We start from the raw sequence: 12,500 nt of genomic DNA, 5'->3' as shown, positions 1-12,500 counted from the left end.
AGATTCAAAGCATCAGGACCAGGAGATGACACAGTGCTCCAAAGGCCTGGTTCTGCTGCCTCCTCCTCCACCCACCTGCTGCAGACGCTTCTGTGAAGGGAAACTGCTACATGTTATGTCACCGATCCCTGCCATGCTGCGTGTCTAACGACCCGGCAGGGCCTGCTGAGTACAGTGGTGGTGGAATCGGCCCGATCGGACACTCCTATCTGCCACTTTGACCTTTTTATTCCGTCAAATTTGGACCCATTTACACCAAGTCCAGAACCGTTGGTGCTATCGACATGGGGTCTTCACCAGGGTGTCCGGAGCACCCCGAAACCCCCCCGTAGACACCACTTTCATCCCTCTACGACACTTACTTTCCCAGTTATTCCATTTTATTCCGTCAAGCTCTGGCTATTACCCCCTAACCTAACCAACCCTCATCATACCTGCATTTGTCCACTGGAGGGAGACAAAAACACCAAGCTCTGAGATTCAAATTTTGAACTGCAGACCTCACAGTGTGTGTGTGTGTGTGTGTGTGTGTGTGTGTGTGTGTGTGTGACAGAGAGAGAGAGAGAGTGACACTTGCTGTGTATTTAAGAAACAAACGCTCAAAGAAACCAAACAGAATGACACAGGCAGAAAGACACTGTTTTATTTTGGTAACCAATGATGCATTTCTTCTCCCCTTGTACAGTACACCCTGAAGCCGTGTGTGGACCAGGAGATCAGCAGAACAGGAACCACAGAGCGTCAGCGGCAGACATCCAAGCTGCACAGGGCACACGCAGCACCAGGCAGAATTAATGACGTCCCTGATCCACAGCTCAAGCCCAGCCACCCGCTGCCTCCTCGCCGCCTCCTCCCGGGACCTTCAAGGACCACCCACCAGCCACTGGTACACATTCCAATCTTACACAATGGCCCCAGCATCACAGGGCATCTCCTGACATTAAAATCTATCCTGATTTCTGTTGTTTTTCCCTCATCTCTGAGCCTGTGAGTGTGAGTGTGTGTGTGTGTGTGTGTGTGTGTGTGTGTGTGTGTGTGTGTGTGTGTCTCTCTCTCTTTTACACAAAAAACACATGTCAGTTGTTAAGGAAAATGTTATAAAACACTTCTTCAGTAAAGACTCAGAGAAGAGAAACACACAGAACTTCTTGCTAGCAAGGGCAGCCTCCACTCTAAGAGACTCCAGTGAGAGAACTGCCCCGGTCTTTATTTTATACTCCATTGAGTGTGTGTGTGTGTGTGTGTGTGTGTGTGTGTGTGTTGACAGAGAGAGAGAGAGAGAGAGAGAGACAGAGAGAGAGAGAGAGAGAGAGAGAGGGAGAGATACAAAGGAATGTAATTCAAATTTTGCACTTCAGACCTTACAGTGTGTGTGTGTGTGTGTGTGTGTGTGTGTGTGTGTGTGTGTGTGTGTCTGTCTTTTACACAAAAAATGCACTTGCAACAACTTTAATATGGAATGTACTGGACTTCCCAGCTAGGCGCCCTCCTGTGGATGACAGGTGCAATTGATTGTCAAAAGCAGATATCTAACAGCTTCTGACACTTTGTACCGCATTGAGCCAGCAGAGGGAGCCCCCCTGGTTCAATCCCAGCTGCACAGCAGTTGTGACCAGCTTCTGTCTGTGTGCTTTGGTGTGTGTGAGTGTGTGTGTGTGTGTGTGTGTTGACAGAGAGAGAGAGAGACAGAGAGAGAGAGAGAGAGAGAGAGAGAGAGAGAGAGAGGGAGAGATACAAAGGAATGTAATTCAAATTTTGCACTTCAGACCTTACTGTGTGTGTGTGTGTGTGTGTGTGTGTGTGTGTGTGTGTTGACAGAGAGAGAGAGAGAGAGAGAGAGAGAGGGAGAGATACAAAGGAATGTAATTCAAATTTTGCACTTCAGACCTTACTGTGTGTGTGTGTGTGTGTGTGTGTGTGTGTGTGTGTGTGTGTCTGTCTTTTACACAAAAAATGCACTTGCAACAACTTTAATATGGAATGTACTGGACTTCCCAGCTAGGCGCCCTCCTGTGGACGACAGGTGCAATCCCAGTTGCACAGCACTTGACCAGCTTCTGTGTGTGTGTGTGTGTGTGTGTGTGTGTGTGACAGACAGACAGACAGACAGACAGACAGAGAGGGAGATTCAAAGCATCAGGACCAGGAGATGACACAGTGCTCCAAAGGCCTGGTTCTGCTGCCTCCTCCTCCACCCACCTGCTGCAGACGCTTCTGTGAAGGGAAACTGCTACATGTTATGTCACCGATCCCTGCCATGCTGCGTGTCTAACGACCCGGCAGGGCCTGCTGAGTACAGTGGTGGTGGAATCGGCCCGATCGGACACTCCTATCTGCCACTTTGACCTTTTTATTCCGTCAAATTTGGACCCATTTACACCAAGTCCAGAACCGTTGGTGCTATCGACATGGGGTCTTCACCAGCGCGTGCGGAGCGGCAGAAAATCCCCACGTAGACACCACTTTCATCCCTCTACGACACTTACTTTCCCAGTTATTCCATTTTATTCCGTCAAGCTCTGGCTAAATCCCCTTAACCTAACCAACCCTAATCATACCTGCATTTGTCCACTGGAGGGAGACAAAAACACCAAGCTCTGAGATTCAAATTTTGAACTGCAGACCTCACAGTGTCTGTGTGTGTGTGTGTGTGTGCGCGCTTTGGTGTGTGTGTGTGTGTGTGTGTGTGTGTGTGTGTGTGTGACAGAGAGAGAGAGTGACACTTGCTGTGTATTTAAGAAACAAACGCTCAAAGAAACCAAACAGAATGACACAGGCAGAAAGACACTGTTTTATTTTGGTAACCAATGATGCATTTCTTCTTCCCTTGTACAGTGCACCCTGAAGCCGTGTGTGGACCAGGAGATCAGCAGAACAGGAACCACAGAGCGTCAGCGGCAGACATCCAAGCTGCACAGGGCACACGCAGCACCAGGCAGAATTAATGACGTCCCTGATCCACAGCTCAAGCCCAGCCACCCGCTGCCTCCTCGCCGCCTCCTCCCGGGACCTTCAAGGACCACCCACCAGCCACTGGTACACATTCCAATCTTACACAATGGCCCCAGCATCACAGGGCATCTCCTGACATTAAAATCTATCCTGATTTCTGTTGTTTTTCCCTCATCTCTGAGCCGCTGAGTGTGAGTGTGTGTGTGTGTGTGTGTGTGTCTCTCTCTCTTTTACACAAAAAACACATGTCAGTTGTTAAGGAAAATGTTATAAAACACTTCTTCAGTAAAGACTCAGAGAAGAGAAACACACAGAACTTCTTGCTAGCAAGGGCAGCCTCCACTCTAAGAGACTCCAGTGAGAGAACTGCCCCGGTCTTTATTTTATACTCCATTGAGCGTGTGTGTGTGCGTGTGTGTGTGTGTGTGTGTGTGTTGACAGAGAGAGAGAGACAGAGAGAGAGAGAGAGAGGGAGAGATACAAAGGAATGTAATTCAAATTTTGCACTTCAGACCTTACAGTGTGTGTGTGTGTGTGTGTGTGTGTGTGTGTTGACAGAGAGAGAGAGAGAGAGAGAGAGACAGAGAGAGAGAGAGAGAGAGAGAGAGGGAGAGATACAAAGGAATGTAATTCAAATTTTGCACTTCAGACCTTACAGTGTGTGTGTGTGTGTGTGTGTGTGTGTGTGTCTGTCTTTTACACAAAAAATGCACTTGCAACAACTTTAATATGGAATGTACTGGACTTCCCAGCTAGGCGCCCTCCTGTGGATGACAGGTGCAATTGATTGTCAAAAGCAGATATCTAACAGCTTCTGACACTTTGTACCGCATTGAGCCAGCAGAGGGAGCCCCCCTGGTTCAATCCCAGCTGCACAGCAGTTGTGACCAGCTTCTGTCTGTGTGCTTTGGTGTGTGTGAGTGTGTGTGTGTGTGTGTGTGTTGACAGAGAGAGAGAGAGACAGAGAGAGAGAGAGAGAGAGAGAGAGAGAGAGGGAGAGATACAAAGGAATGTAATTCAAATTTTGCACTTCAGACCTTACTGTGTGTGTGTGTGTGTGTGTGTGTGTGTTGACAGAGAGAGAGAGAGAGAGAGAGAGGGAGAGATACAAAGGAATGTAATTCAAATTTTGCACTTCAGACCTTACAGTGTGTGTGTGTGTGTGTGTGTGTGTGTGTGTTGACAGAGAGAGAGAGAGAGAGAGAGAGACAGAGAGAGAGAGAGAGAGGGAGAGATACAAAGGAATGTAATTCAAATTTTGCACTTCAGACCTTACAGTGTGTGTGTGTGTGTGTGTGTGTGTGTGTGTCTGTCTTTTACACAAAAAATGCACTTGCAACAACTTTAATATGGAATGTACTGGACTTCCCAGCTAGGCGCCCTCCTGTGGATGACAGGTGCAATTGATTGTCAAAAGCAGATATCTAACAGCTTCTGACACTTTGTACCGCATTGAGCCAGCAGAGGGAGCCCCCCTGGTTCAATCCCAGCTGCACAGCAGTTGTGACCAGCTTCTGTCTGTGTGCTTTGGTGTGTGTGAGTGTGTGTGTGTGTGTGTGTGTTGACAGAGAGAGAGAGAGACAGAGAGAGAGAGAGAGAGAGAGAGAGAGAGAGGGAGAGATACAAAGGAATGTAATTCAAATTTTGCACTTCAGACCTTACTGTGTGTGTGTGTGTGTGTGTGTGTGTGTGTCTGTCTTTTACACAAAAAATGCACTTGCAACAACTTTAATATGGAATGTACTGGACTTCCCAGCTAGGCGCCCTCCTGTGGACGACAGGTGCAATCCCAGTTGCACAGCACTTGACCAGCTTCTGTGTGTGTGTGTGTGTGACAGACAGACAGACAGACAGACAGACAGAGAGGGAGATTCAAAGCATCAGGACCAGGAGATGACACAGTGCTCCAAAGGCCTGGTTCTGCTGCCTCCTCCTCCACCCACCTGCTGCAGACGCTTCTGTGAAGGGAAACTGCTACATGTTATGTCACCGATCCCTGCCATGCTGCGTGTCTAACGACCCGGCAGGGCCTGCTGAGTACAGTGGTGGTGGAATCGGCCCGATCGGACACTCCTATCTGCCACTTTGACCTTTTTATTCCGTCAAATTTGGACCCATTTACACCAAGTCCAGAACCGTTGGTGCTATCGACATGGGGTCTTCACCAGGGTGTCCGGAGCACCCCGAAACCCCCCCGTAGACACCACTTTCATCCCTCTACGACACTTACTTTCCCAGTTATTCCATTTTATTCCGTCAAGCTCTGGCTATTACCCCCTAACCTAACCAACCCTCATCATACCTGCATTTGTCCACTGGAGGGAGACAAAAACACCAAGCTCTGAGATTCAAATTTTGAACTGCAGACCTCACAGTGTGTGTGTGTGTGTGTGTGTGTGTGTGTGTGTGTGTGTGTGACAGAGAGAGAGAGAGAGTGACACTTGCTGTGTATTTAAGAAACAAACGCTCAAAGAAACCAAACAGAATGACACAGGCAGAAAGACACTGTTTTATTTTGGTAACCAATGATGCATTTCTTCTCCCCTTGTACAGTACACCCTGAAGCCGTGTGTGGACCAGGAGATCAGCAGAACAGGAACCACAGAGCGTCAGCGGCAGACATCCAAGCTGCACAGGGCACACGCAGCACCAGGCAGAATTAATGACGTCCCTGATCCACAGCTCAAGCCCAGCCACCCGCTGCCTCCTCGCCGCCTCCTCCCGGGACCTTCAAGGACCACCCACCAGCCACTGGTACACATTCCAATCTTACACAATGGCCCCAGCATCACAGGGCATCTCCTGACATTAAAATCTATCCTGATTTCTGTTGTTTTTCCCTCATCTCTGAGCCTGTGAGTGTGAGTGTGTGTGTGTGTGTGTGTGTGTGTGTGTGTGTGTGTGTGTGTGTGTGTCTCTCTCTCTTTTACACAAAAAACACATGTCAGTTGTTAAGGAAAATGTTATAAAACACTTCTTCAGTAAAGACTCAGAGAAGAGAAACACACAGAACTTCTTGCTAGCAAGGGCAGCCTCCACTCTAAGAGACTCCAGTGAGAGAACTGCCCCGGTCTTTATTTTATACTCCATTGAGTGTGTGTGTGTGTGTGTGTGTGTGTGTGTGTTGACAGAGAGAGAGAGAGAGAGAGAGAGACAGAGAGAGAGAGAGAGAGAGAGAGAGGGAGAGATACAAAGGAATGTAATTCAAATTTTGCACTTCAGACCTTACAGTGTGTGTGTGTGTGTGTGTGTGTGTGTGTGTGTGTGTGTGTGTCTGTCTTTTACACAAAAAATGCACTTGCAACAACTTTAATATGGAATGTACTGGACTTCCCAGCTAGGCGCCCTCCTGTGGATGACAGGTGCAATTGATTGTCAAAAGCAGATATCTAACAGCTTCTGACACTTTGTACCGCATTGAGCCAGCAGAGGGAGCCCCCCTGGTTCAATCCCAGCTGCACAGCAGTTGTGACCAGCTTCTGTCTGTGTGCTTTGGTGTGTGTGAGTGTGTGTGTGTGTGTGTGTGTTGACAGAGAGAGAGAGAGACAGAGAGAGAGAGAGAGAGAGAGAGAGAGAGAGAGAGAGGGAGAGATACAAAGGAATGTAATTCAAATTTTGCACTTCAGACCTTACTGTGTGTGTGTGTGTGTGTGTGTGTGTGTGTGTGTGTGTTGACAGAGAGAGAGAGAGAGAGAGAGAGAGAGGGAGAGATACAAAGGAATGTAATTCAAATTTTGCACTTCAGACCTTACTGTGTGTGTGTGTGTGTGTGTGTGTGTGTGTGTGTGTGTGTGTGTCTGTCTTTTACACAAAAAATGCACTTGCAACAACTTTAATATGGAATGTACTGGACTTCCCAGCTAGGCGCCCTCCTGTGGACGACAGGTGCAATCCCAGTTGCACAGCACTTGACCAGCTTCTGTGTGTGTGTGTGTGTGTGTGTGTGTGTGTGACAGACAGACAGACAGACAGACAGACAGAGAGGGAGATTCAAAGCATCAGGACCAGGAGATGACACAGTGCTCCAAAGGCCTGGTTCTGCTGCCTCCTCCTCCACCCACCTGCTGCAGACACTTCTGTGAAGGGAAACTGCTACATGTTATGTCACCGATCCCTGCCATGCTGCGTGTCTAACGACCCGGCAGGGCCTGCTGAGTACAGTGGTGGTGGAATCGGCCCGATCGGACACTCCTATCTGCCACTTTGACCTTTTTATTCCGTCAAATTTGGACCCATTTACACCAAGTCCAGAACCGTTGGTGCTATCGACATGGGGTCTTCACCAGCGCGTGCGGAGCGGCAGAAAATCCCCACGTAGACACCACTTTCATCCCTCTACGACACTTACTTTCCCAGTTATTCCATTTTATTCCGTCAAGCTCTGGCTAAATCCCCTTAACCTAACCAACCCTAATCATACCTGCATTTGTCCACTGGAGGGAGACAAAAACACCAAGCTCTGAGATTCAAATTTTGAACTGCAGACCTCACAGTGTCTGTGTGTGTGTGTGTGTGTGCGCGCTTTGGTGTGTGTGTGTGTGTGTGTGTGTGTGTGTGTGTGTGTGACAGAGAGAGAGAGTGACACTTGCTGTGTATTTAAGAAACAAACGCTCAAAGAAACCAAACAGAATGACACAGGCAGAAAGACACTGTTTTATTTTGGTAACCAATGATGCATTTCTTCTTCCCTTGTACAGTGCACCCTGAAGCCGTGTGTGGACCAGGAGATCAGCAGAACAGGAACCACAGAGCGTCAGCGGCAGACATCCAAGCTGCACAGGGCACACGCAGCACCAGGCAGAATTAATGACGTCCCTGATCCACAGCTCAAGCCCAGCCACCCGCTGCCTCCTCGCCGCCTCCTCCCGGGACCTTCAAGGACCACCCACCAGCCACTGGTACACATTCCAATCTTACACAATGGCCCCAGCATCACAGGGCATCTCCTGACATTAAAATCTATCCTGATTTCTGTTGTTTTTCCCTCATCTCTGAGCCGCTGAGTGTGAGTGTGTGTGTGTGTGTGTGTGTGTCTCTCTCTCTTTTACACAAAAAACACATGTCAGTTGTTAAGGAAAATGTTATAAAACACTTCTTCAGTAAAGACTCAGAGAAGAGAAACACACAGAACTTCTTGCTAGCAAGGGCAGCCTCCACTCTAAGAGACTCCAGTGAGAGAACTGCCCCGGTCTTTATTTTATACTCCATTGAGCGTGTGTGTGTGCGTGTGTGTGTGTGTGTGTGTGTGTTGACAGAGAGAGAGAGACAGAGAGAGAGAGAGAGAGGGAGAGATACAAAGGAATGTAATTCAAATTTTGCACTTCAGACCTTACAGTGTGTGTGTGTGTGTGTGTGTGTGTGTGTGTTGACAGAGAGAGAGAGAGAGAGAGAGAGACAGAGAGAGAGAGAGAGAGAGAGAGAGGGAGAGATACAAAGGAATGTAATTCAAATTTTGCACTTCAGACCTTACAGTGTGTGTGTGTGTGTGTGTGTGTGTGTGTGTCTGTCTTTTACACAAAAAATGCACTTGCAACAACTTTAATATGGAATGTACTGGACTTCCCAGCTAGGCGCCCTCCTGTGGATGACAGGTGCAATTGATTGTCAAAAGCAGATATCTAACAGCTTCTGACACTTTGTACCGCATTGAGCCAGCAGAGGGAGCCCCCCTGGTTCAATCCCAGCTGCACAGCAGTTGTGACCAGCTTCTGTCTGTGTGCTTTGGTGTGTGTGAGTGTGTGTGTGTGTGTGTGTGTTGACAGAGAGAGAGAGAGACAGAGAGAGAGAGAGAGAGAGAGAGAGAGAGAGGGAGAGATACAAAGGAATGTAATTCAAATTTTGCACTTCAGACCTTACTGTGTGTGTGTGTGTGTGTGTGTGTGTGTTGACAGAGAGAGAGAGAGAGAGAGAGAGGGAGAGATACAAAGGAATGTAATTCAAATTTTGCACTTCAGACCTTACTGTGTGTGTGTGTGTGTGTGTGTGTGTGTGTGTCTGTCTTTTACACAAAAAATGCACTTGCAACAACTTTAATATGGAATGTACTGGACTTCCCAGCTAGGCGCCCTCCTGTGGACGACAGGTGCAATCCCAGTTGCACAGCACTTGACCAGCTTCTGTGTGTGTGTGTGTGTGTGTGTGTGTGTGTGACAGACAGACAGACAGACAGACAGACAGACAGAGAGGGAGATTCAAAGCATCAGGACCAGGAGATGACACAGTGCTCCAAAGGCCTGGTTCTGCTGCCTCCTCCTCCACCCACCTGCTGCAGACGCTTCTGTGAAGGGAAACTGCTACATGTTATGTCACCGATCCCTGCCATGCTGCGTGTCTAACGACCCGGCAGGGCCTGCTGAGTACAGTGGTGGTGGAATCGGCCCGATCGGACACTCCTATCTGCCACTTTGACCTTTTTATTCCGTCAAATTTGGACCCATTTACACCAAGTCCAGAACCGTTGGTGCTATCGACATGGGGTCTTCACCAGCGCGTGCGGAGCGGCAGAAAATCCCCACGTAGACACCACTTTCATCCCTCTACGACACTTACTTTCCCAGTTATTCCATTTTATTCCGTCAAGCTCTGGCTAAATCCCCTTAACCTAACCAACCCTAATCATACCTGCATTTGTCCACTGGAGGGAGACAAAAACACCAAGCTCTGAGATTCAAATTTTGAACTGCAGACCTCACAGTGTCTGTGTGTGTGTGTGTGTGTGCGCGCTTTGGTGTGTGTGCTTTGGTGTGTGTGTGTGTGTGTGTGTGTGTGACAGAGAGAGAGAGTGACACTTGCTGTGTATTTAAGAAACAAACGCTCAAAGAAACCAAACAGAATGACACAGGCAGAAAGACACTGTTTTATTTTGGTAACCAATGATGCATTTCTTCTCCGCTTGTACAGTGCACCCTGAAGCCGTGTGTGGACCAGGAGATCAGCAGAACAGGAACCACAGAGCGTCAGCGGCAGACATCCAAGCTGCACAGGGCACACGCAGCACCAGGCAGAATTAATGACGTCCCTGATCCACAGCTCAAGCCCAGCCACCCGCTGCCTCCTCGCCGCCTCCTCCCGGGACCTTCAAGGACCACCCACCAGCCACTGGTACACATTCCAATCTTACACAATGGCCCCAGCATCACAGGGCATCTCCTGACATTAAAATCTATCCTGATTTCTGTTGTTTTTCCCTCATCTCTGAGCCGCTGAGTGTGAGTGTGTGTGTGTGTGTGTGTGTGTGTGTCTCTCTCTCTCTTTTACACAAAAAACACATGTCAGTTGTTAAGGAAAATGTTATAAAACACTTCTTCAGTAAAGACTCAGAGAAGAGAAACACACAGAACTTCTTGCTAGCAAGGGCAGCCTCCACTCTAAGAGACTCCAGTGAGAGAACTGCCCCGGTCTTTATTTTATACTCCATTGAGCGTGTGTGTGTGTGTGTGTGTGTGTGTGTTGACAGAGAGAGAGAGAGAGAGAGACAGAGAGAGAGAGAGAGAGAGAGAGAGGGAGAGATACAAAGGAATGTAATTCAAATTTTGCACTTCAGACCTTACAGTGTGTGTGTGTGTGTGTGTGTGTGTGTGTGTGTGTGTGTGTGTGTGTCTGTCTTTTACACAAAAAATGCACTTGCAACAACTTTAATATGGAATGTACTGGACTTCCCAGCTAGGCGCCCTCCTGTGGATGACAGGTGCAATTGATTGTCAAAAGCAGATATCTAACAGCTTCTGACACTTTGTACCGCATTGAGCCAGCAGAGGGAGCCCCCCTGGTTCAATCCCAGTTGCACAGCAGTTGTGACCAGCTTCTGTCTGTGTGCTTTGGTGTGTGTGAGTGTGTGTGTGTGTGTGTGTTGACAGAGAGAGAGAGAGACAGAGAGAGAGAGAGAGAGAGAGAGAGAGAGGGAGAGATACAAAGGAATGTAATTCAAATTTTGCACTTCAGACCTTACTGTGTGTGTGTGTGTGTGTGTGTGTGTGTGTGTGTCTGTCTTTTACACAAAAAATGCACTTGCAACAACTTTAATATGGAATGTACTGGACTTCCCAGCTAGGCGCCCTCCTGTGGACGACAGGTGCAATCCCAGTTGCACAGCACTTGACCAGCTTCTGTGTGTGTGTGTGTGTGACAGACAGACAGACAGACAGACAGACAGAGAGGGAGATTCAAAGCATCAGGACCAGGAGATGACACAGTGCTCCAAAGGCCTGGTTCTGCTGCCTCCTCCTCCACCCACCTGCTGCAGACGCTTCTGTGAAGGGAAACTGCTACATGTTATGTCACCGATCCCTGCCATGCTGCGTGTCTAACGACCCGGCAGGGCCTGCTGAGTACAGTGGTGGTGGAATCGGCCCGATCGGACACTCCTATCTGCCACTTTGACCTTTTTATTCCGTCAAATTTGGACCCATTTACACCAAGTCCAGAACCGTTGGTGCTATCGACATGGGGTCTTCACCAGGGTGTCCGGAGCACCCCGAAACCCCCCCGTAGACACCACTTTCATCCCTCTACGACACTTACTTTCCCAGTTATTCCATTTTATTCCGTCAAGCTCTGGCTATTACCCCCTAACCTAACCAACCCTCATCATACCTGCATTTGTCCACTGGAGGGAGACAAAAACACCAAGCTCTGAGATTCAAATTTTGAACTGCAGACCTCACAGTGTGTGTGTGTGTGTGTGTGTGTGTGTGTGTGTGTGTGTGTGACAGAGAGAGAGAGAGAGTGACACTTGCTGTGTATTTAAGAAACAAACGCTCAAAGAAACCAAACAGAATGACACAGGCAGAAAGACACTGTTTTATTTTGGTAACCAATGATGCATTTCTTCTCCCCTTGTACAGTACACCCTGAAGCCGTGTGTGGACCAGGAGATCAGCAGAACAGGAACCACAGAGCGTCAGCGGCAGACATCCAAGCTGCACAGGGCACACGCAGCACCAGGCAGAATTAATGACGTCCCTGATCCACAGCTCAAGCCCAGCCACCCGCTGCCTCCTCGCCGCCTCCTCCCGGGACCTTCAAGGACCACCCACCAGCCACTGGTACACATTCCAATCTTACACAATGGCCCCAGCATCACAGGGCATCTCCTGACATTAAAATCTATCCTGATTTCTGTTGTTTTTCCCTCATCTCTGAGCCTGTGAGTGTGAGTGTGTGTGTGTGTGTGTGTGTGTGTGTGTGTGTGTGTGTGTGTGTGTGTCTCTCTCTCTTTTACACAAAAAACACATGTCAGTTGTTAAGGAAAATGTTATAAAACACTTCTTCAGTAAAGACTCAGAGAAGAGAAACACACAGAACTTCTTGCTAGCAAGGGCAGCCTCCACTCTAAGAGACTCCAGTGAGAGAACTGCCCCGGTCTTTATTTTATACTCCATTGAGTGTGTGTGTGTGTGTGTGTGTGTGTGTGTGTGTGTTGACAGAGAGAGAGAGAGAGAGAGAGAGACAGAGAGAGAGAGAGAGAGAGAGAGAGGGAGAGATACAAAGGAATGTAATTCAAATTTTGCACTTCAGACCTTACAGTGTGTGTGTGTGTGTGTGTGTGT

The sequence above is a fragment of the Aulonocara sp. 'chitande type north' Nkhata Bay genome, linkage group LG23 (assembly GCF_057382095.1).
Source record: "Aulonocara sp. 'chitande type north' Nkhata Bay isolate Kocher_YH1m ecotype deep benthic linkage group LG23, A_spYH_male_GT1.1, whole genome shotgun sequence".
Taxonomy (NCBI): Eukaryota; Metazoa; Chordata; class Actinopteri; order Cichliformes; family Cichlidae; genus Aulonocara; species Aulonocara sp. 'chitande type north' Nkhata Bay.
The sequence above is the reverse complement of the archived record's forward strand: the minus strand, read 5'-3'. Positions refer to the sequence as shown.